At 35.5% G+C, this 16814-nt stretch overlaps 1 long non-coding RNA gene across 3 annotated transcripts in view; it reads right to left on the bottom strand.

Moving 5' to 3' along the window:
* The window catches only part of LOC132652254 (uncharacterized), a 156090-nt gene that overhangs the window by 29265 nt on the left and 110011 nt on the right, over nt 1–16814 (bottom strand). The window contains exon 5 of one of the 3 annotated variants that reach the window (XR_009589724.1): nt 7845–7886. The exons of the other annotated variants lie outside the window; for them this stretch is intronic. This is a non-coding gene — a long non-coding RNA (uncharacterized LOC132652254). The remainder of the gene's footprint in view (nt 1–7844; nt 7887–16814) is intronic. 3 annotated transcript variants of the gene reach the window in all.

Here is a 16814-nt window from a genome sequence, read left to right as displayed (position 1 = left end):
AGGGTCATAATATATATTCCAGGTTTGTTCCTGCTTCCTAAGTGCTGTCATCATAATCATATACCAACATTTTAAGCCTTGAGTACTTTTTGGTTCAACAAATCAAACATTTTATGTAGCATCCCAAGTTCTTGCTTGAGAAAATAAATCATTTAGCTGCAACAGTTAATTATATATACATATATAATTATGTATAAAATATATGATCATATATGACATATCTATATGATGTGAAGAAGCATGTTCTAAAAATATTACATCAACACATAGACCCTTAGTCCTTTAGTGTATGAAATATAACATCAGATTTACAAACTTAATATGTAAATTGTGAAAAGACAGAGTTCATAGAAAAGAAGACATATGGTTGAAAGATATTTTAAATTTGGTAGTTCATCTTACCCAAGTCAGAATGGATAAGATCAAGAAAACATCTAAACATAAAAGCTAACAAGGATGCAGAGAAGAGGGACACTTATTCATAGTTAGCGGGATTATAAAAAAGGCTGAAACCACTAAAGAAATCAGTCTCAATATTCTGCTCTGCCCATTTTGCTTCCATACCTCCACCACAATTATGGACCTTACCTTTGGAACTATAAGTTAAAATCAACTTTCTACATTAAGATGCCTCCTGTGACCTTATGGTATTTTATCACAGACAAAATGTAATAGACCTTCTGAGCTGCAAATCAAGTTTAAAGCTTCCTTAGTGTACAAAGACACTGACTCAAAAATACCAACGCAATAACAATAAGCATTGCCACATCTAATGAGCCCAAAATTGAGTCAATTAAACAGATATAAAATTGAGAATAAAAGATCAGCTATTTCATACACTTGTCAAAGACGTAAAACTGAATTTTATTGAATGGAATCAAGACTGTGTTAATTTGAAGAAGAGGGCACAAAAGGATGGTGTGTGTCTAGGCTCTTTTTCTAGACTTGGGAATCTAGACTCTTTTTCTACTTTTAGAGATAGCCTTAGTTTTAACAGATATTAGCAGCTTAGCATTTATGTACTTTATTCTGTGTAAGAAAAAATATATATATTTCAAGTTCTGTAAGAATTGTGTTAGTTTTTAACTGCTGAGTAGTATTCCACTGTGTAAATGTACCACAATTTCTGTAGCCATTCCCCAACTCAGGGACACCTGGGTTGTTTCCAGGTTCTGGCTATTACAAATAAAGCTATCATGAACATGGTTGAGCAAATATCCTTGTTGTATACTTGAGCATCTTGGGATATATGCCTAGAGTGAAATAGCTGGAAGCACTATTCCTAATTGTCTGAGAAAGGGCTAGATTGATTTCCCAAGTGGTTGTACAAGTTGGCATTCCAACCAACAATAAAGTAGGGTTCCTCTTTCTCAACATCCTCTTCAGCATGTGTTGTCACTTGAGTTTTTTATCTTAGCTATTCTGACGGGTATAAGGTGAAATCTCAGGGTCGTTTTGATTTGCATTACCCTGCAATGGATACTACAATACTACTCAGAAATTAAAACAAGAAATCATGAAATTTGCAGGCAAATACTGGGAACTAGAAAATATCATCCTGAGTGAGGTATCTCAGAAGCAGAAAGACACACATGGTATATACTCACTTATACGTATAATATAAGTATAATATACTAAAATTTGTACACCTAAGGAAGCTAATCCAGAAGGAGGGCCCTAGTAAGATGCTCAAACTTCATTCAGAAAGTCAAAGATGATGGACATGAGAAGAGGGAGGAAACAGGGAAACAGGACAGGACCCTGTCACAGAGGGCCTCTGAAAGACTCTACCCATCAGGGAATCGAAGTATATGCTGATTCATAGCCAAACTTTTTGCAGAGTGAAGGGAATCTTATGAAAGAATGGGGAGACAGAAAGACATGGAGGGAACAGGAACTCCACAAGAGAGCAACAGAACCAAAAAAACTGGGCACAGGGGTCTTTTCTGAGACTGATACTCCAAACAAGGTCCATGCATAGAGCTGACTATTTGATCACCTCCACCTGAAGGGGGAGCAGCCTTACCAGTCCACAGAGGAAGACAAAGAAGCCAGTCCTGATGAGACCTGATAGACTAGGGTCAGATGGAAGGGGAATCAAGGAGGAGCATAGGAGAAGAAGCAAACGGGATGGGATTGGGAGGGGATAGGGGAGAAGGCTACAGATGGGATACAAAGTGAATGAACTGTGTTAATAAAAATAATAAGAAATTCTAAAAACAAAAAAAGAATTGTGTTGGTATTTTAGTGGGAATTGCATTGAATATGTAGATTGCTTCTGGCAGGATGGCCATTTTCACTATGTTAATCCTACCAATCCATGAGCATGGGAGATCTTTCCATCTTCTGATATCTTCTTCAATTTCTTTCTTCAGAGAATTGAAGTTGTTTTTTTGTTTGTTTGTTTGTTTGTTTGTTTGTTTTTCAAACTGGTCTTTCATTTGCTTGGTTAGAGTCACACCAAGGTACTTGTTATTGGTGGCTATTGTGAAGGGTGTTGTTTCCCTAATTTCTTTCTCAGCCCTTTTGTCTTTCATATACAGGAGGGCTACTAATTTTTTTTAATTAATTTTGTATCCAGCCACTTTGTTGAAGGTGTTTATCAGCTGTAGGAGTTCTCTGGTTGAATTTGGGAGGTCACTCATTTATACTATCATCATCTGCAAATAGTGATACTTTGACTTCTTCCTTTCCAATTTGTATCACCTTGATGTCATTTAGTTGTGTTATTGCTCTAACTAGGATTTCAAGTACTATGTTGAAGAGATATGGAGAGAGTGGGCAGCCTTGCCTTATCCTGATTACAGTGGGATTCATTTAAATTTCTCTCCATTGAGCTTGATGTTGGCTATAGGCTTGTTGTATATTGTACGTACTTACTATGTTTAGGTATATGCCTTATATCCCTGCTCTCTCAAAGACTTTAAACATAAATGGGTATTAGATTTTGTCTAATGTTTTGTTTTTTGTTGTTGTTGTTGTTGTTGTTGTTTGCATCTAAAGAGATGATCATGTGGTTTTTCCCCTTCAGTTTATTTATATGGTGGATTATGTTGATGGATTTCTGTATATTAAACCACCCATGCATGCCTGGGATGAAGTTTACTTGGTTATGGTGGATGATATCTTTTATGTGTTCTTGGATTCGATTTGCAACTATTTCCCAAATGTCTCTCGACAGAAGAATGGACACAGAAATTGTGATACATTTACATAATGGAATACTACTCAGCAATTAAAAACAAGGAAATCATGAAATATGCAGGCAAATTGTGGGAACTGGAAAAGATCATCCTGAGTGAGGTATACCAGAAGCAGAAAGACACACATGGTATATGCTCACTTATAAGTAGACATTAGAAATATAATATAGGATAAACATACTAAAATCTGTACACCTAAAGAAGCTAAGCAAGAAGGAGGACACTGGGTAAGATAATCAATCTTCATTCAGAAAGCCAAATGGATGGACATCAGAAGAGGGAGGAAATAGAGACCAGGACAGAATCATACCACAGAGGACCTCTAAAAAGCCTCTAGCCAGCAGGGTATTAAACCTGATGCTGAGACTCATAGTCTAACTTTGGGCAGATTACAGGGAATCTTATGAAAGAAGGGGAAGATGAAAGGCCTAGAAGGGACAGGAGCTCCACAAGGAGAGTAACAGAACAAAAAATTCTGAGCCAAGGGGTCTTTCCTGAGACTGATACTCCTACCAAGGACAATGCATGGTGATAACATAGAACCCTACACAGATGTAGCCCATGGCAACTCAGTCTCCAAGTGGGTTCCTTAATAATGGGAACAGGAACTGTCTCTGACATGACCTCAGTGGCTGACTCTTTGATCATCACCCTCTGAGGGGGGAGCAGCCTTACCAGGTCACAGAGGAAGACAATATAGCTAGTCCTGAGGAGACCTGATGGGCTAGGGTCAGATGAAAGGGGAAGAGGACCTCACCTATCAGTGGGCTTGGGAGGGGTATGGGAGGAGATGAGGGAAGGAGGGTGGGATTTGGGGGGGATGAGGGAGGGGGCTACTGCTGTGATACGAAGTGAATAAACTGTAATTAATAAAAAATAAAATTTAAAAAGAAAAAATATATTTCAAAGTTTAGTTTATGTTCAGAATATAACTTCTCTGTAGCAATTCACTCAAGTAAATATGTAGTTGTCATATTCCTAAACAAAAATATTTATGTATATTGGCTTAAAATAGTATTTCACTTTAAGCAAGTAATTCCAAACAATTATAAATTCCAGAATAAAATGGAAATCTCTTTGGCTATCTTATCTAACAATAGGAAACAATATCTAAACAAATGAAAACAAGATTATGTGGACTGTGGGTAGATGTTATGGACTGATGACATGTGCCACTATTGTAATCTTCTTTTGGGATGTTCTCCCTTTGTTATATAGATTTGAAAAACTTTGAAAAAAAATTTTAAGGTACATAAGGTCCTAGAACTGTTACATTCCACCATGGTGCAGCATAGTGTGTGGGTGTGTGGGTGTGTGGGTGTGTGGGTGTGTGGGTGTGTGTGGGGGGGGGTGTGGGTGTGAATTACAAGGCAAACACTGAACTGGAGCTATAGATTGTCTCTTCCTTCCACATGGACAGTCCAAGGAAAAAGTGAGAAGTGTCTGTGGCAAACACACCAGTATACTTCAGAGAGAGAAAGAGGAAGACAGAGACAGAGAAATTAATTATTTTTACTTAATATTGGTTATTTTCCATAACCCGATATACGCCTTATTGCTGAAGTCACAGCTACTATCCATGTGACCTGAAATAGTGACCTGCCTGCAAGATATACTGCTACAATAGTTGTACAAATATAATGGGAGCAACCAACCCCTTTTGATTTGATTTAAAGCCCACTTTACTAGAGGGAGACAATATCAGGTTATAAGGGAAGACCTACTATTACTTTAGCTCTAAAAACTGAAAGGGAAATAGATATGGGATTCTACCTCTAATCAAGAAGCTATGTGCAATTAATACCTCCTAATAAAGAATATTTACTTTTTTCAATGGAGTGTCACTAGATATCTCAACTCCATTTCGGGTCAGGCCTCAAATCCAGGAGTTGTTGGCCAGCACAAAATGAACTTTGTACACATTTTGTTTGGTTTGGTATATTTTTATTTTTTTTTTTAGTTACTTTGTTTTTGTTTTCATTTTTGAGAGAAAAACTATTTTTCATGTAATTATAAATGTGATTTATAATCTTCTCTACTAGATACTGAGTGTCTCCTGCCTTCTATTCTGTGTCCATATCAATGACCTCTGATTTACTATCAGCTCATTCTTCATGATTTTCTTTACTTTTTTAATTTATTTTTAAATTTATTACACTTTATTCATTTTGTATCCATCCATAGCCCTCTGCCTCATCCCCTCCCAATCCCACCCTCCCTCTCTCTTCTTCTCCCATGCCCCTCTCTCAAATCCACTGATAGGGGAAGTCCTCCTCCCTTTCCATCTGACCCTAGCCTATCAGATCTCATCAGGACTGGCTGCTAGTCTTCCTCTGTGGCCTGGTAAGGCTTCCCCACCTCAGGGGGAGGTGATCAAAGAGCCAGCCACTGAGTTCACATCAGACACAACCCCTGTTCCCTATACTAGGGAACCCACTTGGATACTGAGTTGCCATGGGCTACATCTGTGCAGGGGTTCTAGGTTATCTCCATGCATGGTCCTTAGTTGGAGTATAAGTCTCAGAAAAGATCCTTGGGCCCAGATTATTTGGTTCTGTTGCTCTTCTTGTGGATCTCCTGTTCCCTCCAAATCTTCCTATCTCCCCCTATTATCATAAGATTCCCTGCACTCACAGAACAAGAAAATTTGAACACAGGGAACTTCCCAGAGACTCATACTTCAACCAAGGACTATTCATGGAGATAACCTAGAACCCTGACAATGCAGCCACTTCTGATGAGAACTGATAGACTAAGATCAGAAAGAAGGAGAGGAGGATCTCCCCTATCAGTGGACTTGGGGAGGAGCATGCAATGCAGAAAGGGGGGGGTGGGACTGGGAGGGGAGGAAGGAGGAGCTTATGGGGGGGATACAAAATGAATAAAGTGTAATTAATAAAAGTTAAATAAAAAATTAAAAAAAAAAAGATTCCCTGCACTCTGCAAAAAGTTTGGCTATGAGCATCAACATCTGTTTTAATATCCTGCTGGGTAGAGTCTTTCAGAGGCCCTCTGTGGTAGGCTTTTGTCCTGTTCCCTATTTTCTCTCTCTTCTGATGTCTACTCCATTTTGCCTTTCTGAATTATTGTGCTGAAGAAAAGGATTTGAAATGGTACTTGTGACCTTCTAGTTTTACAAAAGCCATTCAGATATTCCCTCTGCTAAACAAGGGCAATCATGCATGATTACACACTTGCTGTTTCTGGCTGTTATTCTATATTTACATGGAAGAAAATCAAGAGTGACCAAAACAAGGGTGGGAGGAGGTCACTGTATCAGAGCTTGCAAAGTCTTTAGCCTGGAGATCTGTCAACTTTGACAAGAATGAATGGAAAAGGTGACTTTTGTGTGTACCAGGCCCTTTTAGGACAAATTAATTTCAGTATTTCTCTAACTCTGAATGGTAGATTCCTAATATATTCATTTGGAATAGAAACAAGTTGTGGCACAAGAAAAGTAATCGACTTTTCCAACTAGTTAAAGGGCATAAGTAGCTAAAGAAAAGCCAAGAAATAGGAAGAGCAAGAAACTTCAGAGAAATGTTTCAGAAACTAGGTCAGTGGTTAGTTTAACATCATTTAAGCCACAGAAAGATGGGTAAGATTATGTTAAAGGGCCTCACCCACAGGGCAGGGTGAGTATGACCTCATCCAAGTTGTGATATCATGTAAATGTGACTTTTATTTAAGGTCCAAACAAAGTATTTAGACAGTAACTTGCCTTCTGTGAGTATGATTGTATCTATTTTTGTCCAACTTCTGTATCTGTATTCAACTTCAATATGTCGGATTTCAATGGAACGAGCTTTCTGTGACTGTGTGCAAGAGATTTTTATATGTAACATTAACCTTATATGATGTATACATATAACTAATTTAGATTATTTATATATAATTTATCCACATGTATATTTATACATTTATATATACAGATCAGGTTCTAATACATTGCATTAAAAATTAAATTATGAGAGCTGGAGAGATAGCATAGTGGTTAAGAGTACTGGCTGCTCTTCCAGAGGACCCAGGTTCAATTCTCAGCACCCACATGGCAGTTCACAACTGTCTGTAACTCCTGTTCCAAGGAATATGGCAATCTCATACAACTGTCTGTAACTCCTGTTCCAAGGAATATGGCAATCTCATACCTATGCACATAAAATAAAAGTTGCATAAATTATATAAAAAGTAAATTATGGGCAACATTTTATTATTTTGAAATAAGTATATTTACTCAAGAATAAAATACTAATCATATATTATTATTTGGCATATATAAATAAAAAACATAGTTTAAGAGCATCATAAACTGAAGATATACAGAGAAGAAAAAAGAGTATTTGCAACTTCTTTGTGTAGTGTTTAATGCAGAATTACTTGTTTTGTTAAATGACATACTAAAAGTTTGCTTTATTTTCTGAGGTTAGTGTTTGCATATTCTGATTATGGAACCCCGAGAGCCATAACTATCTAATAAGGCTTGAAAAGACGTTCTTGGATTTTTTTGGTCAGGGAGGTCCAGTAGAATTGGCAAACAATTGGTTATCACAACTGCCCTTGACTGTCTGAGGCTAAGAATCTTTTGCTGAAGCCACTACATGATTCACACGTAGGACTTGGAGAAGTGGAAATGCAACTGACCTGAAAACCTCCTCCTTGAGGCTCTAAAAGGGGCCATGAAAGCTTTCAAGAGAGAAATCAATAGTATTACTCAGCTGTGAAGCCTACAAACCACAATGACTAGCCCAGTAAAATATTCCCAGTTGTGTCATAGTAGCACTTTTTCTTTAAGTTTGCCAACAGTTGTCTAAATGGATTCACTGCCCACTCAATAGGAGTAAATAAATGTCCAGTGCTTTAAACTTATCCATTTAACTGTAGCTGAAAGTTATGGGTCATAGAAGAAAATCAAAGATAAGTGATTCCTTATCTCCTTACATCCACAGAAGAGTGTAGCTTTTACTCTTCATCAAAGAACCTCCTTTTTGCAGCATATAATAGCTGCAATACAGATCCACAACTGCTTAAAATACAGACAACATGTAATGAAGTGCATAATCCCAACCGATGCATCTATAATGCAAGCTCTATACCTAGGCTCAGGGAAAATCATATTTGATGGGACAGAAATATTGTAATTTTGAGAGGATGAGACTTCTGTTGCTAACTGGTTCCTTCTAGACACAACAGGGAAGTAGCTTGTATTTACTCTTAATGATATTGTTGCCAGAACAAGATCTGTAAAAGAATACCAATTTCCATGACAGTGTGTCTGGGGAAAATTTTTTCTCAAAGCCTCATGCCTAAATTATGCTAAGCTAGAAACAATCAATGACTCTGGGAGAGGGAGAATCAACCTTTCATAGATGGGACCCCTGGTGTATTATCCAATCCCAAGTATTCAACCACACACACACACACACACACACACACACACACACCAACAATAATTAAAGAGGAGGCAATGTTCATGTATTTGAAAGGGAGTGGGAGGCAGGATACAGGAGGATCTGGGTGGGGGCAAAGATATGTGGAAGTAACATAAATATAGTACTCATAAGTGAAATTTTCAAAAAATGTAAAAACAATATGTTTCTTTTATATGAACTTTTGATCTTCTCAGTCTAACCTCCTTCCAAAGATAACAAGACTATACACAAACATAGGAATTTTATTGAATACTGATATGCCTTAAACTCACTGTAATTCCTATTTTTCTTGTAGCATTAATCAAAGAACAACAAAGACATTTTAGCTTGCACTCACTCAAATAGAACTGATGATAATAATAATGGCCAAAGTAGATTCAATGGTACAAAATCTATTAAGATTTTTCCTTGCTTCTCAATAGAAACTACTTTCAGCTGTAGTATTAGTTAGCACCATGCTCTGGATCAGCTGATATTATTCAGCCCATTGAAAGTCTGATATTCTAGGCCAAAAATATCTTGGAGTTTACTCTCTTGAAGTGCTTAATGATTGAAGATTAGTTGCAAAGTAAAATACAAATCAATTTATTCTAAATCCCACATATTACTTAAAAATAATGTTCACATTTTAGAACTTTTGGTTCAACAAGTCACATGGATTTTGCTTTCCATATTAGAGCCTTGAACAAATTCTTCTCTTTTTTTGGTTAAAATATAGAAATATTACTGGTCCCCAATTCATCACATCTGTATGTCTGTGATTATGGAACAAAACACATTCTCACTAACCATTGCTTTCAAACCTTCTGCTGTTTGTAGGATTTTGCCTTTCATCAATTTAGCCACCCTCAGATTTCAAGATCTATCTGAAGAAAAGTTAATTTACTTCATGAGTTGTCAAAGATGGAGTAACTAGTGAGAGGTAGAATGCTGAAAAGAAAATGTCTTGTGCAATAAAAATTCTTCTTATAAATTTTAAAGCTTCATGATATTTCAAGTAATATTTATTTAGTCAATAAGAGCATAATAAATGAATTATTTCTAATATTATCACAATTAATGAAGTACTTTTAATATTTTATATATTCTGTGAGTTTTATCCAATAGTTTTCTTGTCAGGAAACAGGGAAAAACATAAAACTTGTATCTAAGTCTTGGTAAATTATCCACCAAAAACAGAGAAATTTCCATTGTCCTTGAAAAGTATGAGTTCCTGTTGTATTTCTTTATGAATATAGTTATTATATGTTTGAAGTTCTTATATGTTTTAATCTATTTATTATATGTTTTATTTATACGTTTTTAGGTAATTGTAGTCCTACTTTTCTGATTTTCTTTCCCTTCCATATCTTTATTTTGGACCCTAAATTTCTCCCTACTAATTTATGAATACTTTATATGGTACTATTACTATTTGCTGTTCTAACCACTTTCTTATTTTCTTTAATATTTTTTCTTTCTTCTGTTTATTTTAAACAAATAGAAATGGGAATGGCTCAGACACTGGATCTGTAAAATTCAATAGATGGCTCTATTTATTTTTCTTAAATTATTTATTTTTGCAGATTTCTGAGTGAAGGGAATAGCTATATTTATCAAGAAAATTTACACTGTGCAGAGCTATTTTCATATATCAGAAGTGTGGGAAATTTATCCAAACCTGATTTATCAAATGAAATTAAACATTAAGAAACATCACCAAAAAAATTCTCTGAACATTTGTAACATTGTGAAATTACATTTCTCTGAGTGCAGGTCTAGGAAACGCTGGAAACTTGTTATTTAAAAAAAAAAAAACATTATTTAGCAGTGTTTGTGTGGCTTAAGAAAAACTGTGTAGGAGTAGTGCATTTCCCACTGGGCATGACTAATTTAACTCACTTTTCTTCCCCATAGAGGCCTGGGTAATGAGGAAAGAACTTGGGATTTCATACACAATTTTTATAACAGTCAATGCTCTAACTGAATAGCTGTATGTTCTCTGGAGGCACAAAATACTTTCTGAATACTAAATTATATTTGTTACTTACTGTTTCATTAAGTGTATTTTAAGTTCTTTAGAAACAAATATCAAAAAGCCAGTTTTTCCTTTTGTTTTGTTTTTGTTTTTCGACACAGGGTTTCTCTGTGTGCCTTGGATGTCCTGGACTGACTTTGTAAACCAGACTGGCCTGAAACACAAATATCCACCTGCCTCTTCCTCCCTGAGTGCTAGAATTGCACCCATGAACCACTGAGCCCAACTTGTTTTGTTTTATTTTAATAAATAAAAATGTATTGTTTATTGTCATAGAACTTTGCTGTTTGTAGAACACAGTTATGATATAACACAATATAATTTGGCTGGTTAAGCCCTGTAATTTTTCCTGCAGGGCTTTAAAGTATGTTAGAAGGCTGAGCTAATGGGTTTATTTTTGCCAGATAGGATATCTTGATTTTCATTTTCATTTTCTTCTCTCCATTTGATTCTATGGCTGCATGGAATAGTGATCATGTAGAGACAGTTAAGTACTCTAAACAATTGTTTGGGAAATGTGTTTGTACATTGTTCTAGTTTCATTTCTGTTAATGTAAAAATTATTCTGACAAAAAGCGAGTATGGGAGAAAGGTTTTTTTTCTTTTTTTACAGCTTATAATTTCATCAGTTACTGAAGTGAAGTAAAGAAGCTAGTTGCATCATAGCTAAAATCAAGAGCTGCTTGTTTTCTTCTGGCTTTCTATTTTCTTTCATTACTCAGAACCCCTTGTCTAGGGAATGGTGCCTCCCCAAATGGACTGGTTCTTTGTAGATTAGTTAATAAACAAGAAAATTCTACACAGATATTTCTACAGGATATCTTCTTTAGGTATTTTCTCATTAAGGATCTCCTCCCAAGTACTTCTAAGTTGTGTTAAGTTCACAATTAATACTAAAATATTATAGGCTAAAATAGGACCACAGATAGTTTCTTTCTGTTTGTTATTTGCACCTATGGCCTGTGTCCTCAGCCTTCAGTGTTAATCCAGGTAGCTTTTCCTGATTTCTCTATTTTTTTTCTCACTTGGGCCTTGTGGTCCACATGCTTTATTGTGGTGTCAAAATTTCGTAGGCGTTTTCATTACATATTTGTTGGAGGTTGGTCTGATGCTTGTTATTTACCCTCAAGATCTGGTTATGCCTATCCTTATTGTATAAACCTGCCTAAGACATACCTGATTGGTTGATTAAATGGTGTATATCTAGACAGGACAGAATGGTGTAGATGTGGCTAAGGTTCCCTGGCTTGGAGAGGACAGGAGAATCATGAGAGACAGACAAGTGGAAAGAGAGGAGGAAGGAGGTTACCACAATGGGTTAGGTGGAGAAGAAACCATGTAGATTAGGAGAGTCTCTGAGGATGTTGTGGATGGAGAAAACACCAAGATGAAAAATATAAGCAAGTATATTGGGATTATAGCTGGAAGGTAGACCAGACGAGGATGATTAAAATGGTGGCATTGGATGGGGGATGTGAGATGAATGGTGATGTTATTGAGACAGTGTATGTGAAATATCTGCCCAGCCAAAGGTAAATAATGCAGCTTTAAAATCTAACAGGTGTCTGTGTCTTATTATTTGAGATAGCAGTTTAGATAATACCACCGTGATAATCTTAGGGTTAATAATAAACATTATATAGCTCAACACCCATTTTTTAATTACAACAACTCATATTGATTATTCTCTCGTCTTCAACACAAGCAGTTACAATCTGGAAACAAGGTCAGAAGGTCTTCCAGTATGAAAATGTCTCCTAATTATCTCCTTCAAAGTCTTTACATGATAAGCATTTTCCTGTCTGTGATCTTAGTGTCTTTCACCTAGATCCTCATTTCCCAGCATGTAATTTCACTTTAATGTGCTGTGAACAAGGAAAACTCCATGGGCTCTGTTTTCAGAACTTTAAGAAGGGGTCCTCTCACCAAAACCTAGGTAGCTCCTCATCCCTGTGTACTACATCTCATCCATTTACTTATTTATTCAGTTGGTTTGAGGCTCAATTAGCATTTTATCTCTGTAATATGCACAGTGAACAATAAGAACATGTCCCTGTAGCTTGAAGCATACATTTGAGTATACCATGTGCTTAGAGTGTCAGAAAAGCCACCCTTCACTCATTAATCTACCAGATTATATAATATATAATGAATAAACAGAGAAAATTAAACAAGTTACTTGACAGAATTGATGACAGGTAAAGATTTTATGTATAATGATATATTATCTTTTTGTTTTTTCATCTATTATTTTAGATAGTCAAAGGAAACATTTAGGAAGAATTGTAAAAGATGGAAATTAAATTCAGAAAAAGTTGAAGTAAGTGTAAGTGTAGTTGCAGATGTCTGAATTAAGAACCACATCAGAACCTCAGTATACTAAGATGGACAAGGAGACTCTGGGAAATCACTATAAAAAGGGGTATGTAAGAACCAGAACCTTCAAGGCTTGTTTGGAGGTTTTGGTGCCTTATCTTGTAATGAAAAGTTATCAAACAAGTAGGGATAGCAATATGGGTTTGTATTTTAAGTGTGCCTCTCATATGGAGGTAAGAATGGAGAACAGTGGAAGAAAGAGTAAACTTTGAATGAGCTGTCTTGTTGACTCAATTTACAGCCTTCAGTGTCTAAAACAGGATGGGAGAGCTGGCGGAGGTTATATAGAGTTATATAGAGAATATATTTGCAAATGCTGAGTATGCATGTATGTATTATTTTTCTGTGCCTGTGCATAGCCGTGTATGTGTGTTTGTGCATGGGGAGGGGGGGAGAATATCTGTTGTGGCCAGACAAGCGTATTGAAGTTCCTATAGCTGGAGTGAGAGGTGTTTTTTAGTTTTCAAGTATGGTGCAAAAAGCACTTAACTGCTGAACTATCTTTCCAGCCCTAAATACATTGAGAATAGTTGACAGAGTCTTTTTGTATTAGAGATGAATTAAAGAAAAAAATCACACCTGGCCCAGAATCAGTTGCCAAAGCATGGTAAAAAGAATACAGTTCTCTGAAATATAAGTGTTGGTCCATTTAGATTTTTAAATATAAACATGTCAACTAATGAGAAACACTTCATAAACATATACCTAGGCATTCAAATCCTGGATTTAAGTTAATGATAGGTTGAAACAGCTCTGTTGATATTTTAACTATTTTATATATATAATATTTATATACATTTACATATACATATATACAGTATATATGACTGAATATCCACCTTGCATTTCACTAATCTCTGTCTCACTCCCATGAACATTCATGGTCTATGAATATCTTTTCTGTGATATTTTTAGATTTAATGTACTCATATTTTATTACCTCATGAAAATTTTAGATAACTGGCATTGATCTATTCAATTCTGCACACTGATTTGTTGCTCTAAAATTTTATATATGCACACATGTTCATAGATCTATATATCTGAATCTAATTTGTTCAATTGCCACATTATAAGACTATAGTATTATAAATCAGTAACCTATTGATAAATATGTGTATTTCTTTAGTTGGTAAACTATGCTGTACAAAATTCTTGCAATGTAATAACTATTTCAATGTGGTTTATTTTTTTTCATTTAAATAGATGAATCTGCTGTGTATTTTCCATTTAAAATTTGAAGGGTAATTGGCACAGCCTTATCTAATGGGAACACTGAAAGTCATAAAGCCAGCACAGCTGCTTGACAACGATCCAGCAAGATGAGCCATATGATGCAATCACCATTGTGCCATCCTTCACTTTTGGTCTTCATCTCCATGTGTTGCATGCTTGGGGGGCTTCTAATATTTGTACTACTTAGAGATATTGGATTGATGATTAATTTCTTATGAATCATTTCTTTCTTCTCCCAGGAGTACTGCTTCTAAGCTTCCCCAGGAAAATTCTGAGCACACTACCTCTCCCCCTTTTAAGGAGATATCCTTATCTGCATACTTAAGGATCTTCTTTATGCCCTGGAGGTTGTGACTCAAATAAAGCTGCCAGAGATCTCCAAATGAGGCTCTGACTCTAAGCTACTCTTGGAACTTCTGCCCCTGTATTTACAAGCTAACAAGAAAATCCGGAACAAAGTAAACTTAAAAAGATAAACAAGAATCAGTGGGCTAGAGAAGTCTGCAACAGATAAGATTAAAAGGCTCTTCATATATATATATATATATATGTATATTAAAAGGCTCTTCATATATATATGTATATATGTATATGTATATTAAAAGGCTCTTCATATATATATATATATATATATATATATATATATATATATGTATATGCGCCCAGAAGATTACAAGGCATATAGGATTAGGAGATACTATGGTATACCTTTCTAGAAAAAGATACAACAACAAAGTTAAATTGGGTGGAGTTATCTCTGCCCTACACAGGGGCTTATACTGATAGATGAAGATTGTTGTGGATAAATGATAAAAGAATGAAGTATTAAGACCTCCCTTTCTTAGGTAAGTTAGCTCATGCAGGGTCACCTTGATGTTGGTGTCATATGACCAAAGAACAAAAGAATACCAAGATCAGACATATAAATAAATTCTACAAAGATATAAACATGGCCTTATGGCAGAAATTGAATAATAACTGAAGCAGCTTTGGCCTGAAGATTTTTCTTAGGCTTAAACACTGCTTGAGCATGATTATATGCCCAGGCTACCTTCTGTTTAGTACCCTTGAGAGTGTAAGAGCTGCCAGCTTTGGCAAAATATGCCTCTAGATTCTTAAAAGTTGGTTATAGGATTGGTGAGGGGAAATTATTGTAAAAGATAACTCTCTTCTGTCATGGTTTATCAATGATGACTAAACTTACAACCAAGAGGAAGTTAAAACATGTGTCTGGGGATAAAAATTATATGATCTATGTTTTGAAACAACATATATCTATCCCTACCTACTAAGTTCTGTATAAATAAAAAAAATCACTCTGAGTGTCAGTCAATCAGACTAGAAGACTTCCCCTGACCCTGTGCCTGACTCACTCCTCCCTCAGTGACTTCTTATCTCCTCTATGGGACCTGGCCATCACTGGGTTGGCCTCTGGCAGGTAATCACCATACTGCTCTCTCAAAGGCTCATGCCAGTTTCCATTCCAACAATGAATACAAACTATTACACATTAATACAAATTATTATACAAATTAATAATAGGAGCATGAAAATATTGTATATATTTAAATGTGTATGACTATAGGTACTTAAATGTTGCATATGTGACATATATAACAAAGTATTATGAATATTTCAAGTGTACATTAAAGTATTTGATTATTATCTAAAATTATTTTAATTGTTTAATGTATTAGTGTGTGTGTGCATGTGTGTGTGTGTGTGTGTGTGTGTGTGCGTGTGTGTGTGGTATATCCAATGCCATAGCACACATGTAGAGGTTAGAAGACAAATTGTAGGAGTCAGTTTTTTTTTCCCAACATGTGAGTTGCAGGAATCATACTAAAGTCATAAGACTTTGCAGCAAGTGCCTTTACCTACTGAGTCATCTTGCTGCCCTTCTCTGAAATAATTTATATAAGAAGATGTCTACCAATATCTCTATGCTTGATAAAACTGCTAGATTGTCTTCTGAGCCCTGGTTATTTGACTATTTTATGTAACTAAGAAATTTGGGCTACAACTTGATTGAAACATGGAATCTGTAATCCTTTAACCTGTGATTTAAAACTTCAGGTTTATAATTCACAACAGTCTTGGAGTTCCTCAGTTTTTTGTTCCAGTCTATCTTTTTCTAATTTTCACTTTTAAATTATTTTTTTTACTTCATTGTAGAAACAGAAACTATTTGTCTCATAATTGTTATCAGTATCTAGTAGTAAGAGAGTGTCATGGTCACATATTATTAAAATGATTTAAAAGGGTAAATATGTTGGACATTTCTAAGAAATATATGAAACAACACAAATACACACACACATAGACACACACACATCACATTACAGTTTCTCCTGTCATGTATATCATACCTTACTATGTGTTGCTACTATTCACCTGAGAGATTTCTTTCAAATTATTCACTTTCAGGTAATTTTTTTTGCTCAATGTCCAATTTTAATCTCTTTCTCTAGGAAATATTATTTCTTTTTATTGGTTGCTTTAGTTCTGAAAAATAGCCTACAAGTTTATTTTTATAGCACTAATTCTAATGTT

The sequence above is a fragment of the Meriones unguiculatus genome, chromosome 2 (genome assembly GCF_030254825.1).
Source record: "Meriones unguiculatus strain TT.TT164.6M chromosome 2, Bangor_MerUng_6.1, whole genome shotgun sequence".
Lineage (NCBI taxonomy): Eukaryota > Metazoa > Chordata > Mammalia > Rodentia > Muridae > Meriones > Meriones unguiculatus.
This window is presented reverse-complemented; position numbering and strand designations above follow the sequence as displayed.